Source organism: Pan troglodytes, chromosome 4 (assembly GCF_028858775.2).
Source record: "Pan troglodytes isolate AG18354 chromosome 4, NHGRI_mPanTro3-v2.0_pri, whole genome shotgun sequence".
In the NCBI taxonomy this organism is placed as follows: Eukaryota; Metazoa; Chordata; class Mammalia; order Primates; family Hominidae; genus Pan; species Pan troglodytes.
The window spans coordinates 150,232,377-150,256,108 of NC_072402.2; the positions used below are offsets into that span (position 1 = coordinate 150,232,377).

General features: G+C 38.4%; 1 long non-coding RNA gene across 1 annotated transcript in view; it reads left to right on the plus strand.

The window, feature by feature from the left end:
* Positions 1 to 23,732, plus strand: part of LOC134810119 (uncharacterized) — a 354,765-nt gene that overhangs the window by 151,420 nt on the left and 179,613 nt on the right. The window contains exon 2 of the long non-coding RNA XR_010157371.1: positions 16,051 to 16,156. This is a non-coding gene — a long non-coding RNA (uncharacterized LOC134810119). The remainder of the gene's footprint in view (positions 1 to 16,050; positions 16,157 to 23,732) is intronic.

Below are 23,732 nucleotides of genomic sequence, written 5' to 3' on the forward strand. Positions count from 1 at the left end.
CACCCGTCTTGGCCTCCCTGAGTGCTGGGATTACAAGTGTGAGCTACCATGCCTGGCCCTAATTTTTTTAATTTTAATTTGAGGAAACTGAGTCGTCAAATATTTCAAAACTTTCATGAGATCACAAAGCCAGTAAATGGAGGAGTGTCGATTCACATCCAAAATTCAGATTTCAAAGTCTACTATGTCTTGAATTCTGCTAGATAGAGTAAAAGAATTAGGATGAACAGGTTTAGGAACCTGAATTATGGACCTCATTTTGTTATTTACATAACTTGGGAAAATCCCATCCTGTTTCTAGGCATCAGTGTCCTTGTGTACTCAGTGAGAATTTTAAACCACATCACCTCTCAGGTATCTCTTAATTCCAAAATACATTGATTATATTTAACTAGGATTTGAAGTATTTTGTTCTGATAGTTGAATAACACTAAAATATCTGAAGTTATAGAATCCCATTACTTTAGAATTGATGTTAAACTATAGGAGTAATTTAATGCACTCCTGACAGATCACACCTCTTTCCTGATGTAAGTTTCCCAGCTTGTAAAGTAAGTGTTCAGATTGTCCTGTATGGACAACAGTAGTACCATATCAGGGTGCAGTGGTGAAAACCAGCTCTGGATTGAAATGCCACAGGAAAGTCAGCTCAGCAAACAGGCAGCCATGGGAATGCTTCATCCTTGGCTCACTCCCTTCTCACCTCTTGTATCAATCAATTCCTATTGATATAATTCATAAAGTACTCTTGAATCCATCTGATGCTGTATTGATTGATACCCAGGTTCTCCCAAATCCATTCAGAGCGCTCATTCTCACCACCTTTATACCAAGTCAGGACATCATCATTGTTCTTGAACTACTGCATTAGCTTTCTAACAGGTCTTCCTGCCTCAAATATGGCTTCCCTCCAACCATTTTTTTAAGCTGTGAGCTGACTAATCCTTCTCAATGGGAAGTCATAGCATAGAAATCTTCAGTAATACCCCTCCAGTGGCTTCTCAGTGCACTTGGGATGGGTTCCCAGAATTCTCTTGTCTTCAACATGCCTAAGCAGTATATACCATTCAACTCATGGCTCACCTTCCAGCCCCAGACTTTACCACTTCCTAAAGTGAATCTTACCTTTCAGCCATTTCATATCATCTATTCTATCTATACAGGCTTCTGCAGAGTTTGCTCTGAAAGACAGCACTCCACAAACTCCCTACTTTAATCCCACCCCTACCCAGTCCATCTGGTGCTAGGTTTTAGTCTAGATGTCACTATCACTGAAAAGCATTGCTTACTTTACTCCTTGTGGTAATCGAGGTGGCCTTTCTGCCTCTCACCATGGCATTCTGTACGCAGTAATCATAGCACCTGCCACACTGTGATGCAGTTACTTTTGTTGCCCACTGGGCCGTAAGAACCATGATGGCAAAGATCGTGCCTGCATTGTTCTCACTTGGTTTCCCAGTTCCAGTACAGTGCTTGTTACTAAACAAATGCTTAATGGATGCGTGAACAAACACGTGAATGAACCAATCAATTGACTGAAAAAAAAATACTTAAATATCTAGAAGATTTATAGAAGAGTTTAAAAGGGCCTAGAGATCACATAGCCTAACTCCCATTTAGAACATGCCTGCTTCACATAGACTGTAAAACCATACCAGACCTCTGCTAGCCATAGATAAGATAAACCTCAGAGCTATAAGAGACCCCAAGCCTAAGCCTCTGCTGAGCCTCTGCTGCTCTTGGTACTCTCTGACCTCCTTGTGATGCTGCTGAATAACATCACCTAGATCCTGATCTCTCTTCTGATCACCCTTGCCCTGGGAGTTTCCTTGTCCTCTTCTTCTGGACTGAGTAAGGGTAGCCTCTGGAAGGTCTCAGACTGTGAAGAAGTATTACCCAGCCCAAAGAAACCTGTCAGACCTCATTGTGTCCTACTGCTACCTCACGGTCATCTTTTCCCTTGATCAACTACACAATCTTTTGAACTCACCACAGCAAGGTTAGGCTTTATCTTAAGAGTAAATGGGAAGTTATTGAAGAGTTGTTATCCGAGGAGTGACATTGATCTTATATACATCCAAAAAAATTTCCCTGGTTGTAGAGGAGCTGAAGGGAGAACCAGGAGACCAGTTAATAACCTGGGTAAGAAGAGATGGGGCTAGGAATAGAGAAGCAGGCAGATATTGGAGATGGAGAGAAAGAGATGAAAGTAAGAATTTAAAGTTGAGTCAATAGGACTTCCTGAGAAGTGGAATGTAAAAGTGAGGGATCAAGGATCAGTGTCTGAACAACTATACGGATGATAGGGCCATTTACAAAGATGTGCAAGATGGAAAGAAACTGATTTGTGGATTGAAAGGAGAGTGAATAAAAAAACTCAGTTTTGGTATATTATGCTTAAAAACCTAACAGTGATTTCCACAACCCCATCTCTGAAACCTTGTAGACTCTACTAGTTTCTGTCAGCAATGTCCTAAAATGTCATCATATGTGGGTGTCTTGGAATGTGTCTGATTCATCTACTGTTCTGGGAATTTTGTGGGCCCTTTGATGGGTAACTACATGCCCTTTCAGTCTAGGACATGTAAAAAAATAATTTTACTGGTTTACTTTTTTCTAAATTTATTTAGTTCTGGAATTTCTATTTGGATGTTGGTATACTTGAACTGATTTTGGGCATTTTTTGTTTTGTTTTGTTTCACTCTGTCCCCTAGGTTTCACTCTGTCCCCTAGGCTGGAGTGCAGTGGTGTGATCTCAGTCACTGCAACCTCTGCCTCCCAGGTTCAAGCAATTCTCCCACCTCAGCTTCCCGAGTAGCTGGGATTACAGGTGCACGCCACCATGCCCAGCTCATTTTTGTATTTTTTGGTTTCACCATGTTAGCCAGGCTGGTCTCGAATTCCTGATCTCAAGTGATCCATCCACCTCAGCTTCCCAGTGTGCTGGGATTACAGATCACCATGCCTGGCCAGTTATTTTTTAAACCTATCTTTTATATTTCTGTATTTTTGTTCTACTTTCTAGTTTTTCTAAACTTTGTTTTCTAGCCCTTTTGTGACTTAAATTTCTGCTGCTATTTCTAATATGCAAGAGCTCTGTTTGGCTTTCAGCAACTTAACCCTTTTTTATATTCTCCACTTGATTTATGGATGAAAAATCTGTTTTTGTTCTGAATATATTTGAGATTATCAATAAGATTTTGTTTAAGCTTCATCACAGTGCATAGTTTTGGCTTTCTTCTGTCAGTTGCATTTTATATTTGGGGTTTCGATCTTTGTAAGAGGATTTTCTCAAATGTTTTAGGATCATTGCTGGTTTTTTTCTTATTAAAGACAGGCCTGTGAGATCTGGCAGAAGTGGTGAGCCTCAGGTTGGAGCTAGTCAACAATGGACTTTACTGGGGTTGATCTGGAAGGACTGTGTTCTTGGGGGATTCCCCCAAATGTCAGTGCTTTTAGGTCTTTCCTTGCACATCCATCAGGTTCCCCAAAGAAGATTTTTTCAGTTTGAGAACCAAGAAGGAACAGAGGTCACTAGGACTCAATATTCAACAGTCACCATTGACAACCTGGAAGAAAAAACACCAGGAATGCATTTCTCTTTCAGAAAATGAACCTGTTACTGTCATTCACAGCCAAAAGGCAATGTGTCTACAAGTGGATCTCATTTGGATAGAAAGAAAGAAAACTCGCTTTGCAATAAAGATGAATGTTTTATAAATGCACTGGATTAGAAACTGCTTTTTACAGGTTTGAGACTGAGTTTTGTGTCTTAAAAGTTGTGTGACTCCTGATTATCTAAAAGTGGTAAGAAAAGTCTCAGACTACAAGAATTTGCATTCAGGGATAGAAAAAGAACAACATACATTGAGTAGGAAATTGCTGATAGAAGAAATTGGAGACAGAAGTAAAGTAACTTATATGATGACTACCTAGTTTCTACTTCATTGTAGAAGTTAAACATTATTAAAAATTACAGTTAATCAACATATTAACCTTCTCTACTAAAATCACAGGGAACTGAGAATGTGTTCTCTCTGATGACTCTACTTTTAATTTACATGTAATTTTTACATAGCATTTATATCTTTTTGGAGCCCACAAACTGACATTATTATTTTTATACAAGGTTCATACCTATTTTCACATTTACCAACTTGTTTGCTCCCTTGTTAAAATTTCAGAACTACTTTCTAGGTCATTGTTCAAGTTTTTATAATCATGAAATATATCCTTTGAAAATTTCTTTATTAAGGTTCTACAGTTGGCAAGCTCTTAAGAATTATTTTTCTGAAAATATTTAACTGGTTTTATTGGATGCATATTTCTAGATTGACATTTATTCTCTGTCTTTCATTTTTGCTATTGAGAAACTTATTGCGAGTATAATTGTTGCTCTTTGCAGGAAACTGATCTCTTCCCTCTGGCAGATTTTAAGTCCTCTTCTTTGATTTTAATGTTTTGCAGTAATACTACAATGTGCCTTGGTGTGCCTTTTTTTGGTGACTTATCCTACCTGATGCACATGGTGTTTAATCTTTGTTTGCATTGTAGTACTGCTGCTTTTAGCTGCAACTGCTTTCTAGGGAACTTCTGTCTAATCCTCTGCCATCATGAGAGGAAGCAATGAACACTTGCCAGAATTTACTGGATAATAAATAATTTACTGGATATAACTATTGGAGGAAATGTGCATTGGGTCCTGAGTCACACCTGAGAAAGGGAAAGTGGTCCAGGACATAACTGAAGTCCTCTCTGATGATGAGTCAAAAGGGGTGCTGTTCAGAGGACAGCCTGGCAGGAAAAAGGAAGCCTTACATTAAGAGGCTGTGGAGTATACTTTGGGGAGCAGCCAGCTGGAGGAGAAGTACCCCTACATCAGGGAGCTGCAATTGGAGAGACCCAACAGTGGGGACAAGATGCTGGAGAACTCCTGGAAGCATCCTCCCCACATCCTCAACTATGTCTCTCTTGTCACCTCAACTGTTTATCTCTTTGTCCTTCTGGGTTGATTAAAAATACCTTTAAATAACTCTAAAAATATCTTAAATATCATTTTGGTGAGGTTTTAGGAGAAAACAAAAATAAATATGTACACAAAGATTCTTAAATGTTTTTTAACACTTAAGTTATATTTCATGTAGTATTTGGGAGAATTGTTATTTGTAATATTGAATGTGTGTTATGGCACAGAATAACCACACACTTGCAATCCTATCCCCCAACCTAAGACACACAACAATACCATTGTGTCAAGATGCCTGAGCACATTCCCCTTGGCATCCCCTTTTCAATCTACTCAGAGAATCCCCTCCTAAATGTGTTTTCTTGCTTTTTTCGTTTAATTTCTTGGTTTTGAAATATTATTATATTTTTACTCTCTATCTGATAATTTCAAGATTTGAAGTCCTCTGGAGTCTAAATTTGCTTAATCTCATTTATGGTTTCTTGCTTCCTCATGTATTTATTTCTGTTACTGTTTTACCTTTCATGAAGTCATTTAAAGCTGAACTTATTGAAGAACACTAAAGGACCAAAGTTTGGGATGCATTGTTCTGTGGTGTACTTGTGTTTGCTTCTGCTGGACCTCAGGAGATGCTACCACATAGGGGCTACTTTATTTCCTTGGCTTGGGATTTCTTTCTGACCAGAAAGATGGTATTCATTCTAACTCCAGACCCAGGTGAGAGCAGGCCAAGAGCTACAGTTCTCAAGGGAAACTGCATATGGAAACAATTGCATCCAGAATTCCCAGTGGCCTCCCTTTGCTGGTAAGCAGACTCTTGCAGGGTATAGTCCCCCTGTGAACCCCTGGCTTAATGTAGGAGTCTAAGTTCAGCTCCAGTACTTCTCAAAGGCCTGGAGTTGCTCATTTCCAATTTCCCTTCCCGTTTCAGCATTGCCTTGAAAGCAGTCCTGATTTATACATTTGATTGATGCTGTGGTGTTAGTGCTTTGCTTGTTCTCACTGGGTTGCTTTCACTGTTACTGTTTATATGGCCTTATTTTCTTGAGTGCTTAGCAATGAACTAAAAAAAAAAACACATTTGTCATAACTTATCTAGGTCTCATTAAGGAATCTAGTTCACTATATGGCTAGAAGCAAAGTCTATACTTGAAATTTTGATATCCTTTGTAATATAAGAGCTATTACGAGAGAGGTTTGCATCTCTCTGTTTTTTTCAGTTACATTTCAGGAGTTGCTAGTATTGTTGATCCCATATTTCCTGTTTCACTTTTGCTTTTTATTCGAGTTTCATTATGACTAAAAAATAAAGTCAGTGTCTTCCTTTATAATTTTGTTTAAAAAATTTTCTTAGTGCTATATTAGGCAGCTTAAAAAAGTACTTGAAAAGTTTATATTATCTCTTTACAATATATTTACTATATTTTTGAAGTCTCCTTAATAATTTTTTACTCACCCGAAAGGTCAAGTTTTATAAGAGATGAACAGTTTCCTACTTTTTTTTTTTTTTGTAGATTTTACCTCCACTGTCTGTAGATGGTACTTTATAGATATCAATATTATATCTTTCAGTACTAAAAGATTGAATGATAACCGTGTCTTTATAGATTATAACCTTAAACATTATAAGGAGATTTTCTTTAATCAACACTTTTATGATATAAATAACATATGGAAATGGGAGAAGTTCCCTTATCCCTCTCGCAGGGCATGTGACAGGGGTGTGGCTTGCTTCTTCAGTTCCCCGCTGCTCAAACCCCTAGGGGGAACATACAGGCAGGTCGTGGGGAGAATTTTTGGGCTCCGACCCCATGGCAGCATCTAAGGTTGAGTGTTTACAGCTCCTGAAGCCCCAGTGGGCCTGTGTTACAGTGTGCTCTTTCAGCTTTGCTGTCTGCAGGCGGCTTGTGTTAATCAGCTCAATTAGACCCTCTGCCTTATCACAAGGACAGAGGGCTTTCTGTGTCCTGGGTTCCTGCCCTGGTGTACCGAAACAATGGGATCACATGTGAGCTTGGAGGATGGGTGCAAAGTTTTATTGAGTGGTGGAGGTAGCTCTCAGATTGGTGGATAGGGAGCCAGAAGGGGGATGGAGTGGGAAGGTGGTCTTTCCCTGGAGTCGGGTCACCCAGCTGCGGGACTCTCTTCCAACTGCCTCAGATCGAATTCCATGTTGTCCCGCCATCAATGGGCTGCCGGTATCTACTGGTGTCTGTCAGTGTGCTCTTCTGCTCCTCCTGACGTCCAGCAGCTTGTGTCTGTGCTGGCTATGGTCTGGGAGTTTTTATGGGCACAAAATGGGGGCCAAGGCAGGCCAGAGTGGTCTTGGAAAATACATCATTTGAGTGTGAAAACAGGAGTGCCTGTTCTCACTTAGGTCTGTGGGCACAGGACTGAGGGTGGAGCCCTTACCAGGGACACTGCCCTTCTCTGTCGAGCACTTCTCTGCCCCCCTCCCATATCAATACCAACTTTGGATCAGAGAAAGCCAAATATATACCCCTAACTGATCACATAGGATGCCCCACATTTAGTAAATGACCTACAGCCTCCCCAAACCACTAGCTTACAGTCAGGGCACACCTGAAGTGTTCCAGTTCTCCACTGCCCTGCCTGCCTTTGAGTCTCTGTTAAAACACTAGGGGTGGTGGCTGGCTCCCTTACTACAGCAAGCTCTGAACAAATAGGACTTGCTTGTTGTCATTGGGTTGGTCTTCATTTATTTCCATTTACTGTTGTATCATAAGGACTAGGTCAGAGAAAAGAAGCAGGAAAAAAATGTGCCTTCGTGGAACTCACATTCAAGTGGGGCAGTGATGAGAGGAGACAAACAGCAAAATGTAATAAGTAAGCGATATAGAAGTATGGGCAAGTTATAAGTGCTATAAATAAAAGACGTGGGAGCTGGGGGAGGAGATTGCAATTTTAAACAGGGTTGTCAGGGAAGACTTGCTAATGAGGTGACATTTGAGCAAAGCCTGCTAGGAATGAAAGAGTAAGTCACACAGAGGCAATTGGGGAGGGGAAAGCATTTCCAGGAGGAGCCTCAAGGCAAAGGCTTGGAGGCAGGAGGTGCCTGGCAGTTTTCAGAAAAAGTAGGACTTGTGACTGGAGTAAAGGGAGAGGGGAAAGAGAGAGGTGTGGTCAGAGATGTCAGGTAGCCAGAACATGGAGAACTTTGTAGGTCATTGGAAGGACATTGGCTTTTAAGTCAAAAAGATGAGAAGCCTTTGAGCAGGAGTGGCAGGACTCTTGTTTTAAAAAGATCCCCTGGCTGAATGGGCACCGTGGCTCATGCCTGTAATCCCAGCACTTTGAGAGGTGAGGGGGGAGGATCACTTGAGGTAAGGAGTTTGAGACCACCCTGGCCAACATGGTGAAACCCATTATCTATTAAAAATACAAAAATCAGCCAGATGTGATGGTGCATGCCTGTAATCTCAGCTACTGAGGAGGCTGAGGCGGGAGAATCACTTGAACTCGGGAGGTGGAGGCTGCAGTGAGCCAAGATTACACCACTGCACTACAGCCTGGATGACAGAGTGAGAATCCATTTCAAAAACAAAACAGAAAACAAAACACTCCTGGCTTCTGTATTGAGATTAAGTAGAAGGATCATACGCCCTGCCTTGTGCAGGACAATCCTAGCTTATGCCTATTGTCCTAGCCCCTTTCACTTTCAAAATGTCCCAAGTTAGAGGATGAAACACAGGATCTCCCTAAGAATAAACAAGAATAAACAACTAGGGGTAAGGATGAAAGCAGACACAACTAGGAAGCTGCTTTAATAATCCTGGTTACAAATAGTAGTGAAGTGGAAAAGGGTGATGGCAGGGGAGGTGGTAAGAAATGTTCAAATTAGGCTTTATTTTCAAAGTGGAGCCAATGGGATTTCTACATAGTTCAGATGTGCGGAGTGGTAGAACGAAATGTTAAAGATGACTCTGCTGGGTTTTTTTGTTTTAGTGAAGAGAAAATGCATTTTTGTTAACTTAAATGTGGAGAAACTGGGACCTAATTGTCAGGGGAAGACTGGGAGTTTGGTTTTGGAAATTTTGTTTTTGGGTTGTCTATTAGATAATTGGGTGATAAAGAGTAGCCTCTGGAATGAATTTGGAGTTTAGGGGAGAAGTGCAGGGTAAATGCGTTTTCTCCATTTATTGGGTGCAATGTTTTACAAATATGCAGTTCCCTGTTAAAACTAAGTAGGCATAACTCAGCTATTTGCATCTAAACTGTCCCAGAAGTCAGGGCCTGATATCTCTTTTCTTCCTGTTTCAGTAACCACTTCTGTACCTTATGCTTTTAAGATACTTTTTTTCTCTTTCTTTTCTTTTCTTTCTTTCTTTCTTCTTTTTTTTTTTTGCAATTCTAGTGAGACTCAAATGTAACACACTTTTATTGTTAAAGTCTAACAACTTAAGCAGAATTGTGATTTCAGCCATTCTTAAGTTTTCCTGGAAAATGAGAAACCTGTTGAACCTTCAGATAAACTCTTACCTTCACTTCTAAATTATTTTCTTCCAATACCTATTTGAATGTTTTTTTCTATTGCAATTAGTTTTTCTTCTTTTTCAGGGGAAGCAATTCTTCCTGTAATGGTCCTCTAGTATCTGCTCCCGTCTACATAGTTATATTTTTCACTAATCATTTTTATTTTGGTCTTTTTTGACTTCAACATTATATGTGATTTTTTCAAGCCTGCCTGCAACATCACTGACTTACTATTTTTCATAAATGCCATTTCTGCTTTAACTCCTCATCCTTTTAGACAGTATATGCAATACCAGTATTCCTGTACTGTTACTTTTCTTTTTATTGTGTGTTGTGGATTTATTTCATGTTTTAGAGCATTCATATTTTCTTTAATTTCCTTAACAGGGAAAAGCAGTTGGAATATATTATTTTCTTTGCTATCTCTTGTATTCCATATCTCTTTCATTCTTTCAGAGGTTCTGTACTAGGTTATTTCTTCTGCTTACCCATCATTCAAAATGGGCAATTCTATTCAGTCCATAATAGTAAATATGGTTATTGAATGAGGCAGATTAAGTAAACCTCCAACAGAAAGCAACTTTATTCTTTTACTATTGCTGTTACTCTGCACTGTGTCAAACTGCCTTTCTATAGCCCTGACAATACCTTGAGTATATTCCATAGCTTTTGATGTCACTTGTAGTAGTAATAAACTTTTCCAGGCATCCAGGCATCCTTTTCCAGGCATCCAGTCTAATATCAGCTTCAAGAGTTCTTCCAGTTTTTGCCTTTACCCCTTTTCTGTTGAGCCAAATCCAGGCTTGGTTACCAATGGAGAAGGCGAGGGATGGTTGGACAGCTTGGACATTTGCTCACTTGTGCTTACAGGACTGCTCTGCCTCCTGTATGACTACAGGTAGGGCTGTGAGATAAGAGAAGAGGCATTAAAGTCTTATAGGACAGGCGGGGTTGTAATCCCATGTTGATGCTCTCCAGCTATGAAGGCCGGCCCTATGAAGCTTTTGTGTAAACCCAACCTCTTCCGCAGAGGCATCCTGAGTCATAAGATGCCATGTGGGACTGTCTGCTGCTGAAGGCTCCTCAGTTGTGTCTAACAGTATGAGGTTATCCATACAAGAATACTTATTACATAGCATTGTTAGCTGTTATTATTACTCCTGTGAATGGTACTATTGTTACTACTGGTATGAGAGAGATTTTAGCCTCTTAATTTTGGCTAATTCTATGATGTACTTGTATAAGACAGGTGATGTTTAAATGAGAAATCATAACTAACTTTACTTGGCACTAGATATTTGAGAGAAATTGTATGTATTTATTTGTAGATTATATTCTGTTTTATTAGGGAGGAAAGAACTTAGAGGCTGAGTTTATTTCCATCATTAAAACAAAATAGATAACCAAGGCCCAGAGAGAAACAGAGGCCTGTCTACTCTCCAGGCGCTAACAGTCAGGACTGGAACACAGAACTTCAACTTCTGTGTAGTTGTCCTCAGTTTCTGTGGTTTCTCCTTCTGAGGGGAGGTGCTCCGTACTTCAGGACTGAGTGTAGATCTCACCAGATTCTTCCTGCCCTCTTGGTGGGTAGCTCAGTTCTGACACATGCTTTGACAGATAATGCAACTTTTCCTTAAGGAACAAACCTTACCCTTTTAGTGAATGTTTGTAAACCTTTTAAGAATATAGCCACCAGAGGTCACTGTAGGCTAGCTTATGCCAAATAAGACTATTGTATCTGTTGTCAGATTTGCTTTGAGGAAAAAATGGGATCAAATAAATGCTATGCATCCTAATGTTTTAGCTTATAAGGGAATTTCTAGGGCTGTTTTGAGACAGACCACCAACCATGAGAACACAATGTGAAAGAATCCTACAGACCCTGGTCTCTTGGTAATTACAGTTTAGTGGGATGTGCAGGAGGAGTCATGTGCAAAAAATTACATGTTACCCATCCCTTTTGCTTGCAAGTGAAATAGACCAAGACAGGAGACATCAGAGTGAGCGGAAGAAAAAGCTGACAACATCGAAAGGGAGAAAATTGCAAGAAGTCTTGATGGGTGTCTTAGATTTGGGTCTGTAGAGCGTTGAACCTGGAAGAGGCCACTTGATGGTTAGAAAGGGGTGGGAAGGATGGCAGAGTTAAATGTACAGCAACGTAAATGAGTGAAATGCCTGGACTTTTCAGAAGAATGGGAAGAGACTAGTTAACCATTCAAGATGGGATAAGTCCAAGAATGGTAGCGTGTAAGGCTGGCAGTGTGGCCTGGTGGGACAAACACAGTTTTTACAGACAGGCCACCTGAGTCCAAATCCCAGCTGTGGCACATACTAGTTGTTGGAACATACTTTGGGGCATGTTACCAACTCAAATTCCTCATAGAGAAAGTGAGATGATTAATATATTCAACTCATAGGATTATGGAAAGATTGAGTTTATATTTTTACAGTGTTTAGAAAAGTGTCTAGCACTTAAGTACTACATTAAGTCTTTGAATAAATAAGTTTCTGTGTAGCACTAGGCATAAGAAGTCAAAATAAGGTTAATGATTAAAAGGCAATAGTTTTGTATTATTTAAGGAATTTTTATCTGGAAGTGAAGTGAACATAGGCCTGAGATATACCCAGATCAGCACCTGTTCACTGAATACTATGCCAGAGATTTAATGGGTGTGGAATAAATTTTAAAAAACCTATAATGGTGTTGATAATAATTTCTATGTACTGAGCTGTAACTAGGGTCTGGGAACTAAGTCTGAAGTACTTTAAATGCATTACTTTAATCTTCTCCAAAATTTGTAGGGTAGGTTATTATTATTTCAGTTTTATAGATTAGGGAAGTGAGACCCAGAGAGAATAATTAATTTGTTCAAGGTCATACAAGCAGTAAATAGCAAAGCTGAGATTCAAACCCAGAACCTGATCATTTAACCACTGCTCGAAGTACCTAACAGACATTGAGGCATACTATAAAATCACATTACTTTAGAGCCAAGAGGGACTTCAGTTTGACTGACTCGTTTTATGGATGAAGAAACTGAGAATTATAAATTTTAAGGGATGTATTCAAGGTCATTTGGTTGAGGGATGGATGGTATAAGAACTTAAATTTTCTGTTCCCAGTCCAGTTCTGAATATAAGGGGTTTTAAAAGTAAACAGGAAGTATCAATCCAGCGTATTATTATTCAAAGAGACTGTGCTAGATCTTTTATTTGTCTTTTGCTGACTTTTTTTGGTCTTGCTTCTGGTATAGTGTGAACTCTGGTGTGTTATAGTGGTCCTTGTTGTTTAAGATCTTTTTTCAAGATATAGACTGGAGTGGAAACCTGCCTGGAGAGTATATAGTATTTAGTCCAAAATGTGAGTTACGTAGTGGACCTCAGACAGTAAAATCAGCTTCCTTGTCATCAGAGAATTCCAGGCAGGATAAGTTATCAACCTAGAATAATTCATGGAAGTTCATGTCCTCTACCAGGTCACAGTAATTGAAGTTTAATAGATTGCAGGCAGTGGAGGCAGAAAGGTGTAAACACTAATACATGACTAATTGTTTATTCCAACATATACAATAGATTGAAAATGAGTATGAATTATAAATATGAAAGAGAGAGTAGATTAAGCCTTTGCATGATTAATGAGAATTATATGTTGGAGAAAACAATTGTTAGTGTATGAGTGTTCACAGCTTTTCTTCCTTTACTGCCTGCCAAGGGGAATTCTGCCTGCCACGCTGTTTCTGGGATTCATTGTAAAAGCAGGATTGTGGGTAAGAGAGCTAATGGAAGTGAGCACAGATAGGCTGGATGGAGTTAGTTTGGAATGAGCGAAGATGTCTCTTAGAAGAGGGGAAAAAACTAAGGTGGGTGGGATAAGAAAGATAAGAGTCAGCTTGGGGTGGGTTGAAGAGAGTTTTGCAGTTTTGAATTACAGTCAGTTGCTTTACTATGATAAATGAGGTTTAGATGCAATAGATGGATACAGAGAAAATCTTAAATTGATAGGAGTTCTGAAATATACCTGCTATGGTTTGGGTGTCCCCTCCAAAAGTTATGTTGAAACTTAATCCTCAATGCGGCAATATTGAGAGGTGGGGCCTTTCAGGATGATTGAACCATGAGGGGTTTGCCCTCAGGAATGGATTACTTTGTCCATAGACTAATGGATGATCATGGGAGGGGAACTGGCGCTTTATAAGAAGAGGAAGAGAGGCTTGAGCTAGTACGTTAGCACACTTGACCCCCTCGCCATGCAATGTCCTGTACCACCTCGGAACTCCGCAGAGAGCCCCCACCAGCAAGAAGACCTTCATCAGATGTGGCCTCTCAACCTAGACTTCTCAGCCTCCTAACTCTAAGAAATAAATTTATTTTCCTTATCAAATCACCCATTTTTAGGAATTGCATTATAAGCAATAGAAAATAGACGAATATAGTATTTCCTGGGATTTTACTACAAGGAAGCCTGATACAGACTCAAAGGACTCCTTAATTAAAATTTGAACATTAAAATAGTGGTTTTTCTAAATGTGACACCAAGTTGTGTACTAAGTCAGAGGCTATCAGATTGATCTGGTCTAAATATGAGGGGGAAATACATTTGTGTTGTACCTTAAACTCCTAGTAAGATCTTCACTTGTGTAACATCCTACTATACAGGACACAGTTTCCCAAACTGTATTCCTTGAGTCACTTGGATTAATTTTGTTAATAAGTGTTTGTACAATAAAGTTTTAAAACTAATACACGGTCTCTTCCATTCTGAGTGTCATGGAGCACATTAACATAGTAAAACCACCCAGAAATTCAGTATAACAAGGAAAAAATTTACATTTGACCATTGTTTTTCAGACTTAAGAAAATGTAGAACACCTATTACTTAACATCTTATGGGAATATTGTTTCATGGAATATTGTAGGAAATGCTAGTTCAGTTGAAAAAGCGTAGGTTTGGATAGCTGGAAACTAATTCCCAATTCTGGCCTTGTAAACTACTTAGCTGCAGTCAGTGCTACTCAAAATATGACCAAGGACTGCCAGTTTGCATACTACCTGCTATTAGACTGCACTACATAAGAAACTAGAATGTAATGAAATGTATAAAATAAGCATATAATTTAGTTGAGCTGGGGTTATTTGTAGCCAGACTTCGATGAAGGAAGTCATAAATGCTGATTTATATTCCATTACAAGTCTGACACTCTGAGTAGTATTAGCTGCAATGATTGTAGTAAGTGACTTGATCTTTGTTTCCTTTTTTTTTTTTTTTTTTTTTTTTTGAGATGGAGTCTTGCTCTGTCACCCAGGCTGGAGTGCAGTAGCGCGATCTCAGCTCACTGCAACCTCCACCTCCTGGGTTCAAGCGATTCTCCTGTCTCAGCCTCCTGAGTAGCTGATATTACAGGCACGTGCCACCATACCCAGCTAATTTTTGTATTTTTAGTAGAGACGGGGTTTCACTCTGTTGGCTAGGCTGGTCTCGAACTCCTGACCTCAGGTGATCTGCCCGCCTCAGCCATTTGTCCATAGATTAATGGTGGGATTACAGGAGTGAGTTACCATGCCTGGCCTCACTTGACCTTTCTGATTTAAATTTCACTTTCTCTCAAATGATTAGGTAGGAAAATAAACATGAAGATTCAACCTATTCTGAGTTCTATAACTCTAAACCTGGTAATCTTCTGGGAGCCTAGGGTCTTGGGAAAAAACTGAATATCTCTGTTGTAAACCTCTGGCATAATCCATGAGAATGATAAGGTTTCGACCTGCATCTTCACTTCTAAACTAGGAAAATGGAGACATTTAATATTCTCTAATTCTTGTCCTAATGAATGAACAGTAATGCCGATCTATATTTTATTGTTTTATTGTTGCTGTTTAAAGTCTATAGATATTATAGATAAAGACACAAGCTGATCATCAACTTCAGCAATGTTGGCTAGTACTTAAATTGTGCTTGCAACAATGGTATATCTGTTTCTCAGACGAACACATTTTGTTATAGGCCATTCTGGCACATTCTTGATCAGAGGTAAAGATAACAAAGATAATTCCAATATGGATGAGGATTTAAAAGCAGCAGGATACTCTGGAAGGGTTGCAGGCTTTTGCATCATGTAGACCTGGATTTATATTTCATCTCCATTATGTACTACCTCTATGACCTTGGGAAGTTCTATTAACTTTCATGGGTATTCATGTTCCCATCTATAAACCTGATAAGTGTGTTATGATGATTACATGAGATAATACTTCTACAGTTTTTATTATTTTTGTAGATTTTTAAAAATAAGAAAAATATATGAGTTACGGAAAGGAGAATTACAAAATTAGAACAGAAGTGTTTAGGGAAAACAATGTGCAGGTCATAAAATGATGGCCACCAAAATACTGATTTAGACACAAGAATAGAGTCCACTAAAATCACTTGAATAGTAAAAAGTGAGCATAACTAGAGGTTTCACAAGTTCACAACCTGGGTTCATAGGTCAAAGATAGAGTCAACAGGGGAAGCCTAGGCTGAAGTAAAGAAAATATCAGCTTTATGAGTTAAAAAATGGCTACATTAACATGCTCTATTCTATTCTGTCTAGACTAATAGCATTCTTCAAGTGGGAGAGAGCTAATAAAGAGAGCTGTAACCGACCTGTATGGTGACTGGAATAATATTCAACAGGGTAACAAGCCTGAAGGTATCAGGTGAGTCAATCAATATATAAAACTTAACTGAGTTGTTGTCACCCTGAATAGTAGAATTGAGTTCATGTAATCCTAAGTAAAATGGTTAAACCCATTGGGACTTATAATTGCAAAAGATCTCTCAATTTTAAATAGGAAGGCTGCAGATTTTTTTTTTGCCTCGTAATAACTCATATTTTTATAGTACTTCTCAATTTCCAAAGCACGTTTGTGTGCATTGTTTCAATGGAGCATTATGACAGCTAGTAAGTCTCTGCGTGGTATAGCTAAGGACCCCAAAGCCCAGAAAGGTCAAATGATTAGCATAAGGATGCACAGCCAATACTTGGAAGAAGCAAGATTGCTATTAGAGATCTTAAGTCAACATAACTTAGCTTTTCCCAGAATGAAACAGTGTCTCTCCCTGAGAGTGAAAGTTATCAGTTACCATCCAGCCCATTCACTTGTATTAGATGGAGATGAAGTCTCCCTGAAAGGATCAGTAGAAGTACAGTTGTTGACAGACACAGGATTCACAGCTTAAAGTTTCTCTTTCCAAATAAGCCACTTAATTGTTCTTTATTCTAAAATAATGGCCAAATGTGAATATTATTATTTCAGAATACTTAGAAGAGGTCACATGAGTTGAAAGATAAAACTGCAGGCCTTTATTAGTCATGGGTTGTTTAAGTCAGAGAAGATATGTACAGTATATTCAAAGTACCATTTTCCATTCCCATGACCATGACAGTCATCGATAGTCAATTGTGATATTCTTTCCCATTGGATCCAGATGAGCTTCATAATTCTTTTCAATTTGGTGTTCTAGTCAGGCGCTGCTAAGTGCTCAGAACTAGTCTATTTTCCATGTTGCTGTAGGCACAGACATGCTTAGAGGTTTGCCTGAGCCTTTTGATCTAAAACCATCCTTGAAACCCCATTTTCTTTTCTAGGTGATATTCAAAATAATTTTATTCTCTTTATTATGCCTGACACTTATTAACAAAATAGCCTGTGTTATTAAAATTCATGCAAAATTATGTAAACATTCCAAAGAACATGACATTTGCACAGAAGCTGACAGACTCGGTACTTTGTTTTTTCTACATCTTTGAGGATATTGTCGTTTCTGTTTGTAAGAAGACACAGTGGCCCTCCAGTAGTCATTCGTGAATTTCCCTCTTCAAAAGCATAATTGCTATGCACTTACTTCCTGTACTTCTAAGAATTAATTTTATTCTAGGGACCCAGTGAAGTCAATCATTTACTTTAGAGAAGAAAATTTTTCTACTTTATTGTTCATTGTTACTAGCTCAGAAACCAGTTATTTGTTTCATAAAGTGTAAGGCACTGCTTTACATTGGAATCTCACTTCTACACCATAATTGAGTTCTTGGCACTCAATGTAACAAAGCAGTATAAGACTGTAAAGTTGTTTTAGAGCTAGGAATGAATCAATCACTCAAGGAAACTTTCTTGAAATAAATTTGCTTATATTCTCAACTTTATTTCCCTTTTACTGTCAACCCCCAGCCTCTCTTCATTCTGGTTTCCCTGGGGGGCAGGGGACTATAGAGGGCAAATGTATATGTTGGAAATGTTATTCTAAGTTATTCCATTACCTAAGTCTCATTCTTCCCTGCAAATGAGACCACTGATGCGATGGAAAAGATAATTAAATTTTAAGTTAGAAGACATTGTTGGATTTGAATCTTGGCCTGCCACTTTTTTCCTAGGTAAACTTAGTTATTACTCAAGACTTACTGGTTTTCAAGTAACAGAACCCAAATCACACTGGCTTTAGCAAAAAGAGGGGGTTTAGTTCATATATCTAAGACTGATTCTGGCTGGCTCCAGGTATAGCTGGATCAGCATCCCAAGAACTATTACAAGAAACTTATTTCACCATCTCTTCAGCTCTTCTTTCCTCTCCTTTGGTGTTAATCTCAGATTCTACATGGGAGCACCCAATGAATTTAGGATTTCTCTCTCTGTCTCTTTATAGTTCAACAAGCCTCCAAAGAAGGAGACATTTCCTTTCTTTAATAAGACCTCCGAAGACCTTAGTACTGCACGTTGGCTTGACTTGTCTCTTGTGACCATTCCCAAACCAATCACTACAGCCACTGAGGATGAAATAGCCGAGTTTTCTTGCTTCTTGTCAGGAAAGAGATCACTCAGTAATCACCTCTATAGTTATTATGGCTGTTTGTGGCTGATGTATTATATGGTGTTCCAGGGCTATATGCTGTGTATTTCTGTTCCTTGGCTACCTGCTTATCCTTAGAGTTAAGAATGGGGGTGATCTCTCCTGAACATAATGATTTAGAATTGGGTTGATTCTCCATAGAAAAATTACACTAGGAGAAAATAGAATGAATATCTTTTTTTTTTTCAAGGAAATGATATCACCACTTTGGGTCGTGTTTTTTCATATGTAAAACAGAAAATATGAATCAGTTGTTCTTATGAGTTGCTAATACATTCTAATTTTCTGTGAAAAGAAATAGTGCTCTGTAGGCTTTTCATTATGTATGTTAAATCTGCATAAGTAGATGTATATATAAGCACATGTATGTACATACATGTGTCTGTGTGTGATTGTGTATACATTGCTATGTTTGCACATAATCAAACAGACACACAGAACTTACTAGAGGCCCACTGACAAATAGTATTGGGGCCAGTTCTAAATTTCCTAGGCGAGAGCTTTTTAAATATATATATATATATGATTATACTCATATATTCATGCGTTACCCTTGGAATGTTAACACTTTAAGAGGATTTTAAATTTATGTCAGTCTTCTTAGAAATGAAAAGCTTTAACTCAAAGATATGTGTGTCAAATGCTGGAATTTGGAGTACCATTACCAGAAATGTGCAGGTGGGTCATAACCTAGAGGAGAAGGGACATCAGAGAAAACACAGGGTCTACACCATTATTTGGTAAGACAGTATTTACCTTATAAAGCATCTGCCATTGATGGCTTTTCTACCTTTCTCATGATGGTCTTACATTTATGGGTATCATGCTAATAGCCTATTAATCACATTATTAATATTTTTATTCTCACCTGTTATCTAATCAAACAATAAAAAATACATCAGTTTTCCAGAAAGTGGCCTTTCCTACCTCCTTAGCTACTGCCTTAGCATGATGTGTCAATAGGGGTAAAAATTTAGGGCAGCTTTTGATATTTTTTAGATCATGTTATATTAAATCCCTATGTATTCATATATGGTTTGTTATTTTCTCTTCATAGGTCCTAGGGCCCAGAAATTCTTTCTCCTCTCCATTTCTGACAAAGGCTTCATGCAGAAATTATTAGGCAAATATGTAAAATCCAAACCCTGGGCCAAACACGAGTCTCTCTATCTCACTTAGTTGAAAATCATTTATTGAATACCTATTCTGTGTAAGTCTGGATATATAAAGATGATTTGCTCTCTTATGGAGATAAGGCCTGGATATAAATCAGTACAATACAAGATAGACAGTAATGTGTGTCACAGGAGAGGAATAGATAAATTGCTATGGGAGGTGAGAGGATAAAGAAGTCACTTTGTTGTAGAGGGGCTGAGGAGTGCTGCATGTTGGCATCATTTGACTGCAAGTAAATGACTGACTTCAAATGTGTGTAGGCTAAAGTCAAAAGTATGTTTGCATTTACTTCTGGGGGTAAGGGAGGGTTTTATGAAGGAGAAGGGGTTTAAGCTGAGCCTTGAGATGAGTAAGATTCAGTGTTAAGACAACTCCAAGAAATTCTATAAGGATCCAAATTACCTTGGCAGAGGAATCACTTTAACCCATTTGTGGCTATTAGATGCTTAGCTTAGGAGTGGCAGTATTTGTCAGAATTGAGAGTAGGTACCCACAAATTGATGGGAGTAGAAAGAGGAGAGGCTGAGCACAGGCCATGCCCCGAAGAGGCAGCTGATTCTGGGGAGTGGGGAAATGACCTTGAAAGTGGGAGAATTCCCTTGTCTGCTTTCAAGTAGGTGTCAGGTAGTTTACACAAGACCATTGAGAGATTTATACATTTTAAAAAGTGAGAATTGACAAATAAGATTTGGAAGAAGCAATATGAAGGACAATGATATGGATGAAATATTTGAAAAATGGATGCAACCTTCTTTAGAAATAAAGTTGTCATTTCATTTTTATATGTGAAAGTAATTATATGAAAAGGGACAAGACGGTTTGTATCTCCTTACCATAGATAGGCTTTGTTCTCAGTGTTGGAAATACAGCAGTGAGCAAGCAAAAGTCCCTGCTCCCAGGGAGCTTATAGTCTAATGTGGGGAGAGAATCAGTCAACAACCAAGAGTCACATTTGTAATGTCTGTGACAACCCTGCCTCAGTCCTGGGGCTTGAACCCTCCCAAATGACCTACCCCAACCATTCATTTTAATTATTGGTCTTAATTAATCATTTCCCCCACTAGTAGTCATTCAGTTTTTCTTTTATTATTTTTTATTCACTCATTGATACATTTATTTAACAAACATTTGAGCACGTAATATATTCCAGGCTTTGTCACCTGTGCTGGAGGAACTTATATTCTAGATCAGCATTATCCAATAGAACTTTTTACAATGATGAAAATGTGCCGTATCTGTTTTGTTAAATATGTACCTGCGTGCGACTTGTGGCTATTGAGCACTTGAAGTGTGGCTGGTGTGACTGAGGAACTGAAAATTTAATTTTATGTAATTTTAATTAATTAAAATGTAAATAGACACATGTAGCTAGTGGCTACTGAATTGCATAGCATAGATTTAGAAGGAGTGGTAGACAATTAATTAGTGTCCTTTTAAAGAAATAGGGATTATCTTAGGTGCTGTGAAATAAATGAGGTCCTTAGAGGAAAATGGGAAAGGGTGTACTTTATGGGGTGTTCAGGTACAACCTGTCACCCCATTTGAGATCTGAGAGGTGAGAAAAAAACAGCAATAGAAAGAATATTGGGGAACAAAAGGAAGAAGTCCCCAATAAAGGAACTGGGTTGGTATGCTTGAAGAACTGACAGAAAGTGGAGCTTGCTGAGTGAATTGTATTGTGTAGGAAAGAAAGTTGAAGGAGCAGCAATAGCCACATCATGCAAAACTCAGGCTGTGTGTGGGCCAGTACCATGGAGAGCACCATGTTATCTCCCGAGGCATGCACCAATCCCTGTTTTGCATTACAGGAGTCACTTCCTAATGAATCTTTCTTCATAGAGCCTAAGTGCTGGAGCACCTCACAGCATCTATCATCACGTTTGATCATTTGTCAACTGTATTATGTAATTTGATTTGAAAATATCAGTGCCTACCATGGAACAAAAAGTTAAGTTAGGCAAGGTTCTTGCTTATAAGCAGTTTAATAAACTTAATATAAATTAAATATTGGCCAGAGCAAATAGGCAAGAGAAAGAAAGGGCATTCAGATTGGAAAAGAATTTGTCAAATTAGGCTTGTTTGCAGAGGACATGATCTCATACCTAGAACAATCTAAGGACTCTACAAAAGAACTCTTAGAACTGACAAACAAATTCAGTACAGTTTAGGACACAAAATCCACATTTAGATGTCTATAGCATTTATTTATACCAACACAGTCTGAAGAAGACATCAAGAAAAAAATTCCAGTTACAATAGCTATAAAACCCAGAAAATACTGGGTGTTAATCTAATCAAAGAAGTGAAAGATCTACACGTGGACAACTATAGAGCTCTGATGAAAGAAATTGAAGAAGACACAAATAAGCTATCCCATGCTCACAGATTAGAAGAATTAATATTGTTAAAATGACAACACTACCCAAAGCAATGTACAGATTCAATGCAATCGCTATCAAAATACCAATAACATTCTTCAAAGAAATAGAAAAAAAATCCTATAATTTATATCGAACCACAAAAGATTCCTAATAGGTAAAACAATCATGAGCAAAAAGAACAAAGCTGGAGGAATCACTCTACCTGATTTCAAATTTTTCTACAAAGCTATAGTAACCAAAACAGCATGGTACTGGCATAAAAACAGATACATGGACAATGGAATAGAATAAAGAGCCCAGATATAAATCCATGCATTTACAGCCAACTCATCTTTGAAGGCACCAAGAGCACAGCACAGGGAAAGGATGGTTTGAAATAAATGGTGCTGGGAAAACTGAATAACTATTTGCAGAAGAATGAAACTAGACCCCTATTTCTCACCACACACAAAAATCAAAATGAATTAAAGACTTAAGTCTAAGACCTGAAGCTACTAGAAGAAAACATTCAGGAAATGGTCCAGGACATTGGTGTAGGCAAAGACTTTTTTTTTGTGCAAGACATCAAAAGCACAGGCAACCAAAACAAAAATAGGCAAATGGGATTACATCAAGCTACAAAGCTTCTGATCAGCAAAGAAAACAATAAACAAAGTGAAGAAACAACCCGCAGAATGAGAGAAAATATTTGCAAAGTATGCATCTGACAAGGGATTAATAACCAGAATATATACGGAGCTCAAATAACTCAATAGCAAAACAAAACAAAACAAAAAAAAACAAAACCAATTAAAATGTACAAAATGTCTGAATAGACAATTCTCAAAAGACAAATGGCCAATAGGTATACAAAAAAACGCTCAACATCACTAATCATCAGAGAAATAAAAAAAAGCACAATGAGATATCATCTTATCCAAGTTAAAATAGCTTGTATATAAAAAATAGCAATAGCAGATGCTATCAAGGATGTGGAGATGGGGAAACCTGTACAGTGTTAGTGGGAATGTGAGTTAGTACAGCCACTATGGAGGTTCCTCAAAAAACTAAAAATAGACCTACCATACGATCCAGTACTTCCACTACTAGGTATATAACTAAAATAAAGGAAATCAACACATTGAAGAGATATCTACACTCTCATGTTTATTGTAGTTTTATTCACAATAACCAAGAAATGGAACCAACCTAAATGTTGAATCAGTGGATGAATGTATAAAGAAAATGTGTAATGTGTAGACAATGGAATATTGTCATAAAAAGAACTAAATCCTGCCATGTGCAGCAACATAGATAGAACTGGAGGTTATCACGTTAAGTGAAATAAGCCAAGCACAGAAAGACACATTGTGCATGTTCTCACTCATATGTAGGAGTTTAAAAAGTGGACCTCATGAAGATAGAGAGCAGATTGGTGGTTCCCAGAGGCCAGGAAGGGTTGAGAAGAAGGGATATGAAGGGGAAAAGAATATAAATATAATTATTATCACCTAACTGTACACTTACAAATGGTAATGGGCTGAGCATGGTGGCTCACGCCTGTAATCTTAGCACCTTGAAAGGCCAAGGCGGGCAGATCACTTGAGGTCAGAAGTTCAAGATCAGCCTCGCCAACAGAGCAAAGCCCTTTCTCTACTAAAAATACAAAACAATTAGCCGGGCATGGTGGCATGAGCCTGTAGTCCCAGCTACTTGGGAGGCTGAGGCAGAAGGATCACTTGAGGCAGAGGTTGCAGTGAGCCAAGATTCCACCACTGTACTCCAGCCTGGGTGACAGAGTGAGTCTTCCATCTCAAAAAAAAAAAAAAAAAAAAAAAGGTAATGATGGCAA